This window comes from Maniola jurtina, chromosome 16 (assembly GCF_905333055.1).
Source record: "Maniola jurtina chromosome 16, ilManJurt1.1, whole genome shotgun sequence".
Lineage (NCBI taxonomy): Eukaryota > Metazoa > Arthropoda > Insecta > Lepidoptera > Nymphalidae > Maniola > Maniola jurtina.
In genome coordinates, this window is record NC_060044.1 from 12,843,042 (window position 1) to 12,862,784 (window position 19,743).

The 19,743-nt window shown below is 37.4% G+C and overlaps 1 long non-coding RNA gene across 1 annotated transcript; it reads left to right on the forward strand.

Annotated features, from left to right (window-relative positions):
* Positions 1-4,492: 4,492 nt before the first annotated feature.
* Positions 4,493-12,585, forward strand: LOC123873196. The gene is made up of 3 exons (XR_006797632.1): positions 4,493-4,636; positions 11,098-11,099; positions 12,576-12,585. It is a non-coding gene; the product is annotated as an uncharacterized LOC123873196 (long non-coding RNA).
* The last annotated feature ends 7,158 nt before the right edge of the window (positions 12,586-19,743 follow it).

The following is a 19,743-nucleotide window of genomic DNA, read 5'->3' on the forward strand; positions in this document are numbered from 1 at the left end:
TTACAACTTCTACCGAACTAGTATCAATAACTAAGGTAACTAAACTCAAATTGCTAAACTCTATAAAACAGTAGTTAATAACAAACAAACTAACTCTTGCGTTTACAAGCCTCTTATTAATTCAAACCCTTTGATCAATTCCAAACACAAAGGGTACAATTAACAAGCATAATATCAAAGGCGAACTGTACCTGCTTGAAACTCTTAGTTTCTTAGTAACATCGCCTAGATACCAATACTTCATGATAATGAACAACTAGCAAGTCAATGACACTAGTGGATGCATATCGAAACAATTCATTTACCACCATTTCTCTTTCTTAACCACCTTATTATATCAACTTAAGGTTTAAAATCCATTGATTTTGTATTTTCCGGATGCATAAACAAAGTTGTATGCACGTCCATTCAATGATCAAGTTGCACGAACACTATACCTTATTGTTGACATGAGACATCTTCCATCTCTTGCGCACGTAATGGTTTTATTGTTTCATCTCTGTCAGGTGTTATGTCTGTTTGGAACAATCCTGTAGATCAAACATGGCGGTGTTGTTCAAAAGATGGATTAAGTTTTTTTTTGCTCAAACGAGTTAAAGACAACGTATACTTGTATGGTCGTATGTTCATCTTATTTGTGCAAAAGTACATGTATAAGGTTTTTTGCAGCGTTTATCTTAGCATGAATAACAAAAACAATGTTAATACCATTAGCCTAGGTAGATAGTAGCTACATTTGTGCAAAATAACTGTTGTTCAATATGTTGATCTTTGACAAGGTTATCCTTGAATAGATTTTATCTGAAATGTTAAATTATAGTATGTAGATTCGTGTTTTTTTAAGTGAATTCGGCTTCAAATATATTATTTTTCTCATTTTTATTGCATTTTATGTAGTCTACAATATAGTTTGATAAAATAAAACCTTTTTCGGCCGCCGCAGAAAACAAGAAACCCTTCTAGTTTCGTCCAATCCATCAGTCTGTCTATATATATCAAAACCACTTTGAAAATAAACTATAGGTACCTGATAGCTGTAAAGTTGCAGAATTTCAGTAACATGTTATCGCTATTATAGCATACCTACCTACTGAAAAAAATATTTTCAGAATAGCTCCTGCCAATGAAAAGCGTGGGTCGAAAAAAAATTTACTTCACTCCGTGAGTGATACCCTTTTGAACAGATATTTTAAAATCATTGTTTCTTAGACCGATTTTTGAAAAAAAAAACTAGTGTTAGAAATTTTGATGGCCTAAGTTTTTAGCAACTAGCATGGCTATGGAGCCCTAACTACCCTGAAATGATTTCTACATTTATTTCCTCAGATTACGAATGTGAAATCAAAATCCAATCAAGATAACTTACTATTAGAAGTTACCTAATAGAATTTGTAAAGGTATCTTCTTTATAAATTCTATTACTCGTACAATTGCAGGCAAATTACTTTTTTATTCATTCCACTTAGTATGATTTATTCGTGTTTCAAATACGTATTCCACATATTATGTTACGTGCATAAGCCGCTTATAATAATCGAGGAACCAAGAGGCCACAACTTTTTCACATAAGCGGGAGGTAAGGGCGGGCGGTATAATGAGCGACAGTTATTTTTAATTATTATTTATGTCGCTAGTCGCAAGACTAACAATTTTGATATAAGAGAAGAAAAAACACCTCCGCCGTCGTTGTCAAACCCTTTTTTCATGGGGAAATCCTCATGGATACCACCGCGCCTGGGGAGGAACGGAGGTTATGTCGGCCTCTTACCGACTAAAACCCCACGGTGTCCCACGCATCGCCTGGCGACTGGGCTACGGGACCAAACACGTCCACGCAACCCATGCTGGGCGTTCTGCCAGAGTGTGTTGCGCCGTGTCCATGGCACTGCCACACTCATGGCACTGCCACACTCATGGCACTGCCACACTCATGGCACTGCCACACTCATAGCACTCCTCAGTTAGCTCTCTACCTGCGATCCTGCCCAGGTACCTTCCGAAGCAGCCGTGCCCCGAAAGGACCTGCTTAAGATGAAAGGTGAGTACTCCGTGCCCTCTCTCCACCCACTGTTGGAGAACGGGCCGGATCGCCGCCACTATCATGTAACCTGCGCTGGGTGATTTCACCCTCCCCCACCATTGCTGGAGGAGTTCGACCTGCATAATATTTCGCTGGCACCCAGCGATTTCAGCGAATAAAAACGCTTATAATTAAGCTTTAAGCTGTCGCTTGTAGTACAAAGTGGTGACCCCGCAGCAACATTCAGCCGGTAACGAGTCTAACAAGTAACAAGTTATCGTATAAATTGACCATTTAACGTCCTCCACACTTGCTTCACGCGTTGATTCAGATTTAATGACTTACTTAGACATAGGGTTCAATATTATTAATTGTTCTGTTTATTAATCCCATCAAAAACATTAGATAGTGTGAAAAAAACCGGCCAAGTGCGAGTCATACTCGTGTACCGAGGGTTCTCTATTTTTCCGACATTTTGCGCGATAAATCAAAAACTATTATGCACAAAAATAAATGAGAATCCGTTTCAATATGTACAGGTGAAGCACTTTCATATGATACCCCCCTTGGTATACCTAATCTTACTTTGAAAGTTGAACATAGGTACTAATTTATAAGTTGTGGTTAAAGAATTCTATTCTCAAAAAGTAGTAATTGTAGTACAATAAGTTCATGAACACATTTCAATTTTTTTGTGATGAAATAACAAATTCACAATTTTCGGTTTTCCGCGTGTCCATAAGACATACCTACCTGTCAAACATGATTGTAGGTTAACGGGAAGTATACCCTATAGGTTTCTTGACAGACAGACAGACAACTAAGTGATCCTATAAAGGTTCGTTTTACCTTTTGAGGTACGGAACCCCAAAGTGGTCAAGTGCGAGGTGGGCTCGCACACGAAGGTTCCGTGCCATCGTACATCGTATACACGTGTAGAATATAAGATATTCTCTCATCTCAAGGACTTAACACCAATCTAAAATCATAAATCATGTAACAAGCAACCACTTCAACAGGGATTACCATTCGACTTCCGCACCCACCCAACCTTGCAAAACAATTAATTAAAACAATTTTATACCAAGGGTTACCAATTACCATTGTGTTTGAGTGGCAATAATGTATCCGCTATCTGAAGCAAAATGGGGATGTAATTGCTTAATTTGTCATGTCACGATTTGACATTTTGACATGTCACTCCTCGTGTGATAAAACTCGTACATTCGTCGGTTATTGCTAAAGTACCCATGCATGGTAAGTGCCATATGCCTTCCAGGTTAGCCCGCTTCTATCTTAGACTGCATCATCACTTACCACCAGGTGAGATTGCACCTGAATCAAAGCAAAGCAAGAGCATTGCATCTGAATCAAAACAAAGTATACATTTTTGTCGAGTAACCGCTTCGGTGAAGCGGGCTCTTAAATCTAAATGAGTCCTTGAAGAGGAAACATATCTTACTTTTCCATAAGAGTGCACTTTTATCTCCTTTTTATTCGCGGAATTGACATGCATAGGATCACGAGAAAGCAATGAGTCTAGAGAGCATCACTACACCTAGCCTCTTCATCCAGCATTTTCCAACACCCCCTTATTATTCTTACCTTACCTCTCAAAGACTGGCTTCACTTACAGTTATCCGTAACCGAAATAGCCAATTAACCTTATTTCGACCAATATATTTCAGCAATTACTGACTGAAAGAGCAATCAAGTCTTTCCTAACTGGGCAGATTTTCAGCGTCATTTAGAAGCAGAATTTTCATTTCAATTTAATTTACCACTATTTCTCTTGCAATAATGACCGTATCGCAGCCTTAAATCTAAAATGGGTCCTTGAAGAGGCAACTTATCTTACTTTTCCATAAGAGCGCACTTTTATCTCCTTTTTATTCGCGGAATTTGACGTGCATATATCATGAGGAGGCTTTCACTTGAGCCCATGGCGTTCCGACTTATAAAGGGGCTCTCGCTGTCACATACGATAGGTACATCAATTAATGTTCTTTTCAGGGTTTTTTTGGAATATTTCTTAAGAAAACTTCCCTTTGAAAAGTTTTTGCGAAGTTTCCTAACATATACCTATGATTTATATGTCCCTCCGTCCTATGTGGACAGTTTTTGGCTACTTCAGTGTTTAAATAGTAGGTATGGTATAAAAATGTAAATTCTTAAAGAGATATAAATGCGATGGGCTTCCTCTCTTTGGGCGTCCTAGATTTTTTCGTATACAGTAGGTACGACTTGAAGATTTCGACTCTTGCTTAACAGTTATGATTATATTTCAGTATATATAGTAATTGGAACCTTCGTGCCTTCTGAAGTAGGAGGAAAGACAGAGGCTAAAGAATTTCGACTTTGTTGGGCGGATGTTGGTTACCCATTCAACAACCGACTTGGATTATCATTCCTTACCCAGCATAATCGACCTACATACGTAGTCCCATCCAAACCACACCATCCGGTTTGTTAACATGCTGGTCTATTGCGGAAAACCTGCATCAATCATTATTACAATCCTCTTGTTGTGATTAGCTGAATTTATGATGTCCTTTTGCAACAACGCATTGTAACCAATAGTGAGCGAGCGTTAACCAATCAGAGATGATTGAGATCGTGACAATGTGACTGTCATTCTACCTCAATCGAGCTAATGATGTCAGAATCAGAAGAATCAGAGCCCTGAAAGTAGTTTGACTTCACAGTATAATATTAAATATTATACCTAACCTACCATGGCAACAGTCATTTTTTACTAAGTATAGTATAAAAGTATACGTTTACAGAATCTGAGTGCCAATCTAGCCCAAAAATATGCAAAAGCATTGCCCATTTTTCAAGGCATACAAGCCCAAAAAGGTACGGTACCCTATCTTTTTAGATCTTAGAGGCTTTCTTTGGAAATGGGTGATTTAAATAGATCTCCCGTAGATGGGATCCCTGCGATAAAAGCTGCAACGTGACCAGCAAGCCAACTCGACGGTCTGAGAGCCGGTGGGGTGTTTGAGACCGCCTTGATACAAGCATAAAGTTTGTATTACCCTTGAGCAATGTAAAGGACGTAGCTGGTCCTCATTACAGTTTATTAGTTTGTAGTGGATTTATGGTCCATTTTATATTTCAATTTTTCATTATTTAAAGAAGTTGACAGAAATTGCTAGGCGATTCTGCCAAAATCTTGTTGTTTAGTAGGTAATTGTAGAACTTCTCCAACTAACGTATGGAACTAATAGTTCAGTAATTTCGGCCAAAATATGTTTAATATCAGCAAAATTACTTTTGTTTCATAAGACCAAGTAAAGGTCTTTCACTGAGTATCGAACTGTATTCCTGGTTTAATGTAGTGATCTGTGAGTACAGGTATAATTATGTATTATAAATGATTCTCTCTTTGTGTTCTTTAATACCCAGGCTATGGCCCCTTTCCATCAATCGAATAAAAGTTGGGGGCTTTTGAAAGTGCAAAACAAAATATTCAATGTAGGACAACAGCTAGTGTTTCTTATGCTAATCTGCCACCTGTTCAGAAAGCGGAGCCGAGAAGAGTTTATCTTTTGAGATAATAATGGCAATATATTCCACTTCCTCAAAAATTGCTCCATCTCTCAGACTACGCCGGTAATGGTACTTCTAAACTTGGTACGATGGGTATATAAACGGGTAAAAGGTAACTTTTTCCAGTGATTAGCTAGATTGCTTTTTAGTTTGCGATCTGGGAACAGACGAGGAAATGTGTAGTAATGAGTTCTTGCGGAAAAATAAGTAAAGTAATTAATGAGGAGATTCGGGTCCAAAAGTTCACTCTAAGATGCAACAATTTTTTAATCAAACTTCTGAACGTTTGATAAAAAATTGCTAATTTGATAAGTTGGCAATATTTTCTTCTAGCTGCTCCGCCCCGGCTTCGCTGGAATGGAATTATGAAAATCGATGAGGGGGTGGAATTTCGAAAACTCCTGAAACACACGTACTTTTTCATTTTTACCCGAAAACCCAAATACTACTATTTTCATAGTATTTTCATATAACTTGAACAATGGCGGACTTTCATACAGTCACCTCCTGTTTTAGCCCCCTTAGGGATGTTTCCCAAAGTCCTTTCTTAATGGGTGCCTAAAAAGAACTCACCTTCTGTCAAACAAGTTTTTAACCCCTGCGGTTCAGGCTGTGTGTCATCAAGACAAGTCTTTTATAACTAAGTACCTAACCTACCTATAGATTGGACTTTGATTGACCCAAAAAGTAAAGCAAAGGTAGGATTTCCGAAACGTAACTAACTTAACTTTTATTATAAAAATATTGATGAGGATTTTAAATCATCACAACATCGATAAGTCGAAATATTTATTACTCAACACACGATTTTCCAACAGTTATTTACGACGGCAGGTGCAAAAAAATGGCGCATGCAGGTGAAGTCGTGTGACCCGAAAATCCGAAATATTGAATACCTACATCCCAAGTCACAATAATTTGGAATGTGTACGTTAATTTTCTAGCAGATGTTTTGTGTATTGTTTAATGGCCTCCCTGAGGCTGTAGTAGTGTAAAGGGAAGGTTGGGTTTAATTCCTAGCTGAGGCAAATAGTTGTGAAATCATAATTTCTTAAATTATTTTTGGTCCCGGGGATGGACATAATCTAATTTTTCATCCCGGAAAATCAGAGTTCCAATGGGATATAGAATTCGTGGGCATTATATTATACGAGTATGTGGCGCAGAGATAGCTTGTATTCTGGAGATGGATGTATTAAGTATGTAGTATGTAGTATTTTTTATCCCGGAAAGTCAGTTCCCACGGGATTTTTAAAAAACTGACACTTCTTACATCGACTACTTTTTGCGGACGAAGTCGCAAGCATCATCTAGTTTCAATATATTAACTAGTAAGTAAATAAAAGGAAATACTTATTAAGTTGAAGTTAACCAAATATTCTCCCGAATGGCCGCAATCGTCGAACTGAATTCCGATTCCAATCGTCCTTGAATTAATAATGAATGAAATAATTCATCCTGGCTCACTTCCAACGGACAATAATTATTCAAATTTCGAACACGCCACCGGCCATTCTCGTTACAAAACAAACAAAAAACTGACCAAGTGCGAGTCAGACTCGCGTAACATGGGTTCCGTACCACAGAATGAGTAAAACGGTAAGAATTACTTGTGTTAACGAACCACAAAACTAACTTTGTTTGTAGAGGTTTATTGTTAATATAAAAAAAAACTATGCTTGTTAAAGCGCTGGTTTTATTTTTCTTGTAAAATGTACATAAACCTCTAATGATCATAGCTATTTCATATTTTTCGATTGGTAAACTTCGGAGATAAGGGTGTTTTCGACGTTTTGCACGATAAATCAAAAACTATTACGCATAAAGATAAATATAAATCTGTATTAGAATGTGCAAGTCAAAGCCCTTTCATAACATGATATCGATAAAGTTTGATCTTACTGTATCTTACTTTGATTTTTCCTCCTTTTTTAATTAAACAAATTTTTTATTTTATTTCAATGATGTTTTGTGTGTAAAACTATTCCAAATTTTATCTCGATAGCTTTAATAAATACTCACTGAAATAATCGAGTGAAAAAGATAAGGGTTCAATTTTTCGGTACAGAACCCTAAAAACACATAACCTGCGTCGGCGCACGGCGCCATACGCACACAGTGACACCTGTTTCCTGATTGGTGGAATTGAAACCACAAACAGAATGTCAGGTACATGGTACACCATGGAATAATGACAAGCGGAAAATACTATTAAGGAACGAATCAATCAACTTTATAAGGGACTTTTGTTTAGTGTCTTTTTGTCCGTCTGTCCATCTGTCCATCCGTCCGTCTGTCTGAACGTTCATCATTTTATTCATTCTAAAGGATTGAAGCTCTTCTCAGAACTATTAAACAGGTAGGATTCTCTCATCAATTTAAACAGGTACTCAAATTAAACAGGTAAACTCAAATTAAACAGGTAGGATTCAACAGGTAAGATGCTGCCTCGTAATAATGGCTCCATGGCGCCTAACTGTATCATTGAGATGCCTTAATATTACCTACATCAAGTGTAGGTAAGAACACAGACTGCTAAAATCATAACCTTTCCTTTCGGCTTTGCCGTAGTCGGGTAAAAATTATAAAAATATACATACCTACATACATATATACATACGTCACAGTAAAATTATAAAGGCGAAAATTTGTGTGTATGTACGTGTGTATGTGTGTGTAAGTTTGTTACTGTTAATTTAGAATGGTGATAGATTGATTATACTCTGAATTAACACACAGGCTACTTTTTATCCCAGAAAATTAAAGCGTTCCCACGGGATTTTTAAGAAACCTATATCCACGCGAACGAAGTTGCGGGCATCTAATAGTACATACATACATATTATAGATAATTTTGCTATCTAATTGACTGCTAATTTTGGCTTTGCCGTAGTCGGGTAAAAAGACATCGTAGCTTATAGGTACTACTTATACTTATAGTACCTACTACCTACCGATCAGAAAATATCATTAACCGGCAAGCTCCGGCAAGTAATGTAGTACGTACGTACGTCATCGTCCAACGTCCTTGCGACGTGAGTCATGTCTCCGGCACACTTCCAAAACATTTTCATTCAACACTGTGTGAGCGTACGATTCATGAATAAGAACTATGACTTTTTTGATAATAATGGTTTCTCTTTTAGCCGCGTGTTTTGTTAGTCATGATTACGTTTTACGTTAGTACTATCACCTATTTTTATTCTATTGTAACCTAATTGTAGCCGTAGTGCCGAATCGGTTTGAAAATCGGTTCTCCAATGGTATTATTGAGGGACTTTCCAGACTCATAAATAGCGCTGTACGTGCCCGTACAAGAAAAGTCAGTAAAGTTTAATATCTCCTTCAGAGCAGAGTGAATAGGCATTTTCTAGCCAAGCGTGCTAAGAACTAGACCTCATCATTGCTTTTTAGGGTTCCGTAGCCAAATGGCAAAAAACGGAACCCTTATAGATTCGTCATGTCTGTCTGTCTGTCCGTCCGTATGTCACAGCCACTTTTTTCCGAAACTATAAGGACCATACTGTTGAAACTTGGTAAGTATTTTAAGCATGATTGTCGCCAAGCGCAAAGCTATCACACATAAAAAAAGATCATCAAAAATCGGGTTCATTTAGTTGTTTTAGTTAAAAACGTTTGGATATAGGAGTGCGATACGTATGTGTTTGGAGATTATGATACAGCCTAAACTATTAGCAAGCTGAAGTGGCAGTGGGCAGGCCATGCCTGTCGTAGAGGCGATGACCGTTGGAGCGTTTGAGTCTTTGAGTGGAGACCGCATGTAAGCAAGCGTAGCGTGGGACGCCCTCCAGCACGATGGACCGACGATATAAAGCGGCTGGCGGGAAGTGGCTGTATGAGGAAGGCTGAGAACCGGGTGTGGTGGCGCTCTTTAGGGAAGGCCTATGTCCAACGGTGGACGTCCACAGGCTGATGATGGTGATGAAATGTGAGACACATTTTATTTTATTTAGGAAGAAAACTGCAGAGATAAAAAACCAAAATATACTAGTAGACTTCAATCAGTATAATATTTGTACAGGCTTAGATAGAGTTTGTTGTTTTTAAATCTAAGCAGTATAAAAGGGGTTTTCACATAAAGCAACCCTTTTAGACGCTTTTATTATAAACACAGTTTGCCTAGGATCGAGAATCAATTCCATTCAACCATAAATATAAATACACTTGGGTAAAACATGTCGATGTTTTTTTTCTTACAAAATATCGATAGGTACGTATAGTAATGGATATTTTAAGTTTCGATGTTAGATAAATTGCTTATTTTGCAATGAAAAGGCATATTTTTAGTATGTGTTTTCTCTTTTTCCCTTAAACTTTTTGGTTTCATTTATTCATTCATTAATTTTTTTTTACTTATACTTTTTTCTTTTCGTTTTTAATGTTATTGCAATTTAAATATTTATAGAATATGAATTGTTTCATGATATGTATTTTATTTAAATAGCCAGCAACCGAGCAACCGTGCGGGTCACCTGATGTCATCTATAGTCTATATGATTACCGCCGGCCATGAACATTTGCAGCACCAGAGGAACCGCTAAGTGCCGCCAATGTGTTGCCTTTTCAGGAATTTGCTGGTCCGCTCCTTCAATAAGCCCCATGTTGAAATCTAGTGGAAACGCCACCCAAGGGTTTTAGAGCATACCTATCCAAAAAGAATATAGATAGTAATCTTTAGTCGAGAATGTTTTTAGATAGATATCTTCTTCTTCCTCCTGACCTTATCTCACACTACGTGACGTCGGCACAACATGTCTTCTCCTTCCACTCTCTTCTGTCATCCCTCAACGTATCATCCACCCCTTTTATAAGCATATCCTGTTTCACGCGATCCATCCATCTTTTCTTTGGTCGTCCTCTCCTCTTTTTTCCTTCCACATGCATATTTAACATTCTTCTAGTGATATGAGTTTCTTCCCTCCGCATTACATGCCCATCTACTGTCTGTAAATATTGAGATATTTTTTATGTTCCCTGTCCCTAACAATGAAAAATATAATCTTTTGTGTTCTATTCTAGAGAACCTTTTCAAAGGAATCGATGATATTTTGTTTAATGGTCTGCCTAGACTTCTGTAAACAGGCGAAACAATCAGAAGAACAAGGCTTCTGTTTATGACAGCTTTTGTATATTTTGTTTTTTCATATCTGAGTAAATTCATTCTCGCGGAAATATCGTTGATATTTTTTTTTAAGTAAAGGGTTTATTTACAGACTAGCTGAAGCCCGCGACTTCGTCCACGTGGATTTAGGTTCAGGTTGGGATCAAGCTATCTCTAAATGGGTAAACATATGGGCCATCATAAGTTAGCAAAAAGATAAACGATAAACTTATGTCGTCGACATATCTACACGCACGAATCGTTTTGCGCACAGGCTTTGCGTCATCATTCCTCAGTCGCATGGCTAAGGTTAGGAAAACTCTTCCACGAACTGTGTTTCCTACCAATTACAATCCGGGTATCTTTAAAACAAGAGTGAATAGGCATCTTCTAGATAAAGGCGTCCCATCTTAGGTAAAATCATCGTTAGGTCAAGCGCTTGCTTGGCCACAAAAAAGACACTCTTTCGCATTGGACGATGGGCATGGACAATATATAGATCTATGATAAACAGATTAAGACAGAATGGCTAGTATATTATTAGTCATAGGCATTTAAAACATTTTGAGTAGACATAAAAAGCTATCCCTAGGTTGCTCCTAGGTATACCTACGTTTTAGCAATAACCATAAAACAACGCGTGTCGGGCGGTCGTACGTGGTCGAGGGCAACATAGAGCCAGAGAGGTGTCGTATACTAGAGGCGGTGATATCAAGCTAAACACGCCTTTAACTTGACTAAGCGATTGGTGAACAAGAACTGGACCAGTCATACTTTATTATTGAGTTCTCATAGTTTTAAGTGATACTTATCAACGAGATCAAATATTGCCTATGTGTTTATGTAACAAGATGATTGAAAATAAACGTTTTATTCGTTTATTTACTCATAACTGAATGGTGACAAAAAAATCTTTTTGTTCAGCTGAGTTTTCTGTGAGCTTCTTCTTAAACCAAGGCACGTTTTGAACCGCTGCAGCTTTAATTTTAAGCTGATTACCATTACCACTTCTATTTACTTGTAAAACTCATCTATTGACATTCATAAAGTGAAGAGTGTTAGATAAAATAAGTAAGTGCTTAGAAAAATATAAACTAATACAGTAAATTGACACTGGACTGTGCTATGAGTAAGATGAGTCTATTAGTAATATTTTTTCACACGACACAACTCTTATTATAACGTGAATGATCACAAAAAGAGATCAACACTCTATACTAGATGATGCCTGTGACTTCTTCCGCGTGGATTTAGATTGTTAAAAAGCCTGTGAGATTTTCCGGGATAAAAAGTAGCCTGTGTCACGGTTCCGAAATATAAATTGTAAGTTATTGACTCTGAGCCAAATATCCTCGAAATCGGTTAAACGGATAGACCGTTTAAAAGATAACAGACAGACAGGCAGACCGACACACTTTCGCATTTATAATATGGAATATGGATTTACTTGAAAACATTTTTATCAAGGTTCAACGCCTTGTATAAAGTAGCGGTTTTTGACCACTGATGTAACTATGAGGTCTGCACCTCTATGTTCAAACCTCAACGCATAGAGTAGTTTTATCGTGAATAAATCAATATAGACTTTCGTGCTCACGGGGGTTTTCCCGGAGCATTAAACTCATGAAACTACACATGACGTGTGGATTAGCATTTTTAATAGTTATTCCATATTTTTAAAGCGCCTTTATTTATTTAGGCAGTGTATTATCTGCTTGAACACGCAAATCGGAATCCTTAGCCTTCTAAATGTACGTCATTATTATCATCTCAACCCATCGCGATCGTGTGCCGGCCCACTACTAAGTACAGGTCCTTTCTCAGAAAAAGAAAGGCTTAGGTCATAGACCATTACGCTTGCCTAGTACAGATTGACAGAACATTATAGAGATTTTTCAGGCATGCAGGTCCTCAGCAAAAAAAAAAAAGGTTTTCTTAGGATCTAATGATTTTAAGGTTATTTTGTGGTTTCAATTACACTTTTACAAATATTTTTGGATCGTCACATGTATCTACCACAGATTCGGAATGCCTTTCGGAATGCACTTTGAAATATTGTAGATAAAGGGTACGGTACATGCCACGATTAATTCTCTCGCGGCTGTGCAGTTCCGTCGTGACTACGACTCATGCAACATAATGTACTCTGTGCATGCAATGAGTCGAAATATCGGCAGTAAAACACCAAATTAATCGTGGTATGAGCTTTATAAAAGTCTTTGATTCAAAATGAGTGAGTGGAATGGCTCTTCTTAATTTGTAAAGGCAAGACGGCATTAGAAAAGGTTGATCGCTTGCGCGATAAAATGCCAAGCGATTAGTGTGGGTGAATGGAACTTAGATTGATATTTTTTATTAATAACAAGTTTAGCACTTAACCACTTATAATCTTTTATTATTATCATCAATGGAGGACACTAATTTATGAGGTCTGACTGATGGCCAGCTCTAACGATCTCTAAATTATACATACAACTTTTTATATTTTTAGAAACTATTTTTATATTTTTTCCGAAAGTAGATAGTATAAGATATAGGCCGCAGATACACCAGAAAGTTTTACTCAGGTAGCTTACGTGATTTTTTTGTAAAGTGGTGATAATAAAAAAAAAGAATACCCGGCTGAGTTTGTTGTGGGCTCTTCTCAGACTTGGGTGCGTTTGGAACCCTCGTAAGTAAGTTACGTAATTAATTATCACCACTATATCGTAGAAATTTAACAATTTCGACCATCAAAAAGAGTACAATTGGTAACTTTGAATAAATGATTTTGACTTTGACTTTGATTAATTTTCGACAAAATTAATGTTAACACTCTTTTAAATAGGTACGTTTGCGTTAGTAAATGACTTTGTCAAATAATAACGTAAGCTAAGTACTTGCGTAAGTAAAACTTACAGGTGTAAGCGGTAGCATCGTACGATTTAAGAATATTTTAGATATAACGTTTGCACTTGGCAGACCCTCTACTTGATTGACAGACGACCTCAAACGAGTTGCAGAGAGCCGCTGAATTCAGGCAGCGCGGCGCCGCAAGACTGTGGCGTGTGGAAGTCCCCGCAAGAGACCTATATGACCAGTGTGCCTAGTGGGAGATTTTTAACCTATTCGATTGCGTAAAAGTTTGGAATGGAAAGTTAACTGCGTTTTGTATGGAATTGAAACAGCGCCATCTTCTTGTCACTAGATGGCGCTGTTTCAATTCCATACAAAACGCAGTTAACTTTTACGCGATCGAATAGGTTAAAAATCTCCCACTAGGCACACAGCAGTGGACGTCTATTGACGACGACAGAACTATTATAGACAGATTTTATGAATCTTACTTACTTATATCCGCGACTTCGTCCACGTGGACTACTCAAATTTCGAACCCCTATCTTACCCCCATAGGGGTTGAATTTTCAAAAATCCTTTCTGAACGAATGCCTACGTCATAATAGTCATCTGCGTGCTAAATTTTAGCACGATCCGTCCTGTAGTTTGAGCTATACGTTGATAGATCAGGTCAGTCTGTCAGTCAGTTACTTAGTTAGTCAGTTAGTCAGCTTTTCTTTTTATGTATTTAGATAAAAGCCAAGAAACTACCTCCACCACTCCAACTAAACGGTCGTCAAATCATAGATTTAATGGTTCAATTTGACCTCGTAAAAATAGTATACCGCTATTAATGGTAAAGTAAAATACAAGTATTTTATAGCGTTCTGTATTACGATTCGTTTTGCTTTCCGCCCATCTTTAATAGGTACTGTGACGACATTAAAATACTTGAAGTGAAAATTATTACACAATTACTTAGATCATCTGTACTTGGTGACCTCTGGCGCAGTGATGCGTACCTAAGTTTATTCACATTACAAGCAATGTCCCGGGTTGTAACATGGTCAGGTTTCATTCTACTAGAAGGACTAGTGTTTACATTATAATACTAATTAATTGACAAAATAAAATTTGGCTTCTACCGTTTATCCACCCTAAAACAGCTACGCTAGGTTGTATAATCAGAAACGTGTGTTCACTGTCCCTCAATCCAACCTTGGGCCCTATTTAGTCGTGATAAGTATGTATGTACTATGTAGTAGTGGTTAAGACGTTCGCCTTCTATTCGGTAGGTCGGAGGTTCGATTCCGGGTCCCCAAAACGTGTATAACACAGTAAAGTTTGATGTACTTTACCGTGTTATACGCGTTTTGGGGATCCCCACCTTTTTTGACGTAACATCCGTCAGGTCAATTTTTTCATATAAATGTAGTTAGTCTATGTCACCCGGACCATAACAACGAATCGATTGATAGGTACCTCATTTATCAAAATCGGCTCAGTAGTTTAGTTTAGTGGAATACAAACCTCATACATACGAACATAGACTGATAAAATCATAACCCTTCCTTTTGGCTTTGCCGTTATAGTCGGGTAAGAAGAAGCCATCATATTATTTAAAAGTAAGAACTGACTGACATGTCAACGTATGGCATTTATAATGCCGTTGGGTCTAGAAAATTGAGATTTTGCATGTAGAGTTTTCCTAATTTGACCCCCACTAAAAAAACGTTTTCAGGAATTGCAATTTCAAAACCGGGGCGGGTCAGCTAGTAAATCAAATAAATAAATACCTAACTTATCTTTTCAATGGTATGAAGATAAGACATTATTTACATAGTTGTGTGTGACGATTCAAAAGCCTGAAGTAAAGAGCTTGTAAAGTCCCTATTTGAATAAAGTCCACATAAAACACTAGTGCCACAACAATATCTCCAAAGAGCATAATCCCCTCATTGTCCGGTGCCGCTCTATTCAGCCATTGTCTTCGTCATAATTAAACCCTCTCGGCGCTATCGCGACATCGGCTAACTTTTGTATGAAGTTTAATGCACATTACATTTCCAAAAAAAAACTTAAAAAACGACCTCAAATGGCAACAAAGTTAAAAAAAAGGTCAAGTTCGGTTCAGTGCGTTCCATACTATCATTCATACAAGAAATGAGTTTTTAATTTTTTTGTGATGTAACCAACTTATTACTACTAACTATAAAATTAAAATTTAATTTAATTAACAATTTAAAATGAGAACCAAAATACATTTATATGGAGCGCACTACGAATAAACTCCCCTAAAGTACCAAGTTATAAACAGAGTAAAATAGACAGAAACAAATAAGTAAAGACCAATCGTTAATCCCCGTAAGAACCGATACCTACCACGACCAACAAAACCCGCAAGAGGTCACTGTCCGATAATTCAGTTAAAATAATACCATACCAATATATTCTTTCTTTACCGATCGATTACCGGGCTGTTATTAAATTCCTAATACGAAATCATTAATTAGAGGCCCAGTAAGCTGTCATCCGATTACAGCCGACCGAGCCCCTCATGTTTCAAATCAGGGCTGCCACAAACCACTGATTTGATTGAAAAAATCACTGCCCAGTTGGTCTAGAGTCTAGACTCTAGCACGGGATTTCGAATTTGAATTGTGGGTCCAAAAAAATTGTACATCTGTATTTTAACTACCCGACTACTCCTCTTATCAAACGCTGAAATATAGAAAAAAAAACTGTAATTTTAATATAGGACTATATATTTTATTCGTGCGATATTTAACCATCTTTGGGTAAAACGCCACCTACGAGCGTGCGTCCAAAAACGGCAACCAGTTTCCGTCCTTATAAAGTCATTATAAATTTATTATAGTCAGGTATAAATTAAATTACACTCACACTAACTTCTTCTAAAACTCAAGACACGTTTAACACAAGATGCTAGATAAATATACCATAATGTGTGTGTCTGTGTTGTGTATGATTTGATACATACTCGTATTATAATTATACACTGTTAAATCATTAAAAGTAGAACATTCACATAACGAACTAATTAACGATTCTTTGTGAATTTTTGTCGGAAATATATATAACGTGTTGAAAATCGGAAGTGATTCACTTCACTGTTCTTGGCCTTCATAGACCGTAACTAATAGGGTACCTAGTTAAATTAGTTTTGTAACCTTTTTATATGTCAAGATTCTGCAAGGCATATCTACACATTAAATTAATAGATCCCTAAGGTATTGTACTGGATAAAGGTTTAGATAAGGTTTTCGAAATGGTCCCTTAGAAATTCGGGTTCCAAACCCTCAAGCCTGATGCTGTAGGGGTACTGCCCTTTCAAGTTATAAGGACTGAGATTTCGTTAGTCACTATGAACTTACTGTAAATTACTTTATGTAAAGATTTTTTTTAGAAAATGTGACAAGTGACAACCCTAAGCATAGGTCAGCGTCAGCCATGTTATATTATCGAGAGAACCGATTGTTACTGTACAGTATAGGTACAATTTGCCATGCCATTGTGAACTGTATTCCGTTATGAATAACGATCCATAGACAACATCTATAATGATAGATTTGACCACGCCATGGTGCATTTAGGACGATTTCATGGGTTCGAAAATCGATACTTTTTCCAACGCGAGACAAAAGATGAAAGGTATAAAACGAAGCGCTGTGAACCTGCAGAGAATGAAATTTGATGGCGCATTCTCCAAGCTCACAGCGTTGACAGCGTTGATATCAACGCTGACTCAGCGGCGAAATAAAGTCATAATATACCTATGTGTATTAAATCTCTCGATAAACCTCTATACCCATTGCGACCTGTATCCTCAAACAAAGGAGCTTTAATAGGATAACCTCGTTGTCTGCCTGTTTGTCTGTCGTGTTTGTCAATTCAGCGGAATCAAAAACTATAGTGTACTTCCCGTTGACCTAGAATTATGAAATTTGGCAGGTAGCAATGTATTATAGCACAAGTAAAGGAAACATCCGAAAACCGTGAATTTGTCGTTACATCACAAAAAAGATTAATTTCCTAAATCACATCAAGATAGCGCTGTTCGTCATTAACTTGCAAATTTTTATTATATCCTACTAGTTTGAGAATTCTTGTATGATGGTGCGGAACCCTTCGTGTGTGAATCCGACTCGCACTTAACCTGTTTTTATCTAACTGGAGCATTTTGGACAGCTCTTTAGTTCGAACAGTTTAAGCAAATAAGTAGGCCTTGTTGACTTCTGAGCGAAACTGAAACAAAACTAAATACATACCTATAAAAACCAGACACAAGTAATATTGTTAAAAAGTAATTAATTAATACAAAACAAAAATAATTTGCGTATAATTAACCTGAATACCGCAACTACCGCAATGTTTATTAATTTACATTTTACATGCCGAGCTGTATCATCAGCTGTCAATAAATTATTACAAATTATACTATAATCATATTATAAATTATATGATAAAAACGTAATTTATGATGCCAATAGAAAATACAGAAGTCACATGTATAGACTGATACAGGCATAATCATCGACCTCCCTGGCACAGTGGTAACCGCTGTGGCACAGCAGCTGTGGTTTTATTAGTGGGAGGTCCCGGGTTCGATTGTCGGCAGGGTTTTTTCCATCAGAGAGACACGCCAACAGAGCCCGCTCCATAGCACGCTAAGCAACTTTGAACTTGTAGACAAGGCAAGTAAGAGTCCACGTTTCTAAATATATGTTCTGATTTAATTAAAAATTCGGTAAGTACTTATAATACTTCCGTACCGTACCTACCATCGCCCAAGAAAATAACCCTTTTTAATTATTGTTTGTGATGTAACCATAAATTCACGGTTTTCGGATTTTTCCTTTACTTGTGCCATAGGACATTGCTACCTGCCCAATTTCATGATTCTAAGTCAACGGGAAGTACCCTGTAGGTTTTTATTCCCATGAAAGGTCTTTACAGACACGACAAAGTGTTCCTATAAGGATTCCTTTTTTTCTGGAGATACAGAACCTTTTGGGTCTCCAGAAAAAAAGGAAGCTATCTTAAAACCACCTATGTTCTAATCTTGCTACAGCGGACAGCCTTATCACATAACGAGCAATAGGCATCTACCTATTGTGAAAGAGAAAGTCTCACAAACAATAAAAATTAGATCACGCACTGTATGTATCGTTGTCATAGTGGATAATGGCGACAGAACAACCTTTCATCAGCCATCATCGATTGTGAAGACAGGTGTTTAATCCAACGTGTCGTAACGTGTAAGTCTGTCTGTGACGCAATAAGTAGATAACTACGAGGATTGATATGGAAGAAGCCTAGTCCAGATTGGAAGACTTCACGCTGCGAGAAATGGAGAGTAATAGAAGAATATCGTAGCATGATTGCATCTGAGGGGAGCCTCGATCATCAAAATTGAGTGAACAGCGCAGGAAGAAGATGGAGAACTTTCAGGCATGCTGGTTTCCTAGCGATGTTTTCCTTCACCATTAAAGCAAGTGTTATTTAATCCATACTATCCATACTAATATTATAAATGCGAAAGTGTGTGTGTCTGTCTGTCTGTCTGTCTGCTACCTTTTCACGGCCCAACAGTTTGACCGATTTCGACGTTTCGTACAGAGTTAGCTTACATCCCGGAAAATCAAAGAGTTCCCACGGGATTCCTAAAGACCCATCTGCTTAAAAACCTAAATCCACGCGGACGAAGTCGCGGGCATCCTCTAGTTGTTTATAAAACGTATATAAAATATCTACCTACTTAAATCCATAATAATTTAGGGTCTCGTTCCAATTTATGGACTCCGGAGCCCTGTTAGGTTATTCCCTAACTCTATGTCTAACACTGAATGATGGCCGCCGAGCTCATTTGACATTGGTCGGTTCTACATTGCTGCTTCACTGAGTGATATTAAACAAATCTTTCGTAGAAAACCTTCAATGGATTGAAAATAAATGCCAAATGAGCTGAGTGGCTATCATTTAGTGTTATACACTAATTTATTGAATCAGTGTGCTGGAAGAGGAGGCAGACTCTTAATTAGGCTATCACCACTTGATAAGGTCAGTAATAAGGTATGTGGGTATATTCAGAGCTGTGAAAATAATATATCATGCAGTCAGAACGTAATGGTATGCAAAATATCACACATAAACAAGTTCAATTGACGTAAATGTCAAATCATACTCCATGTGTGGTGTTGTGCAGCTT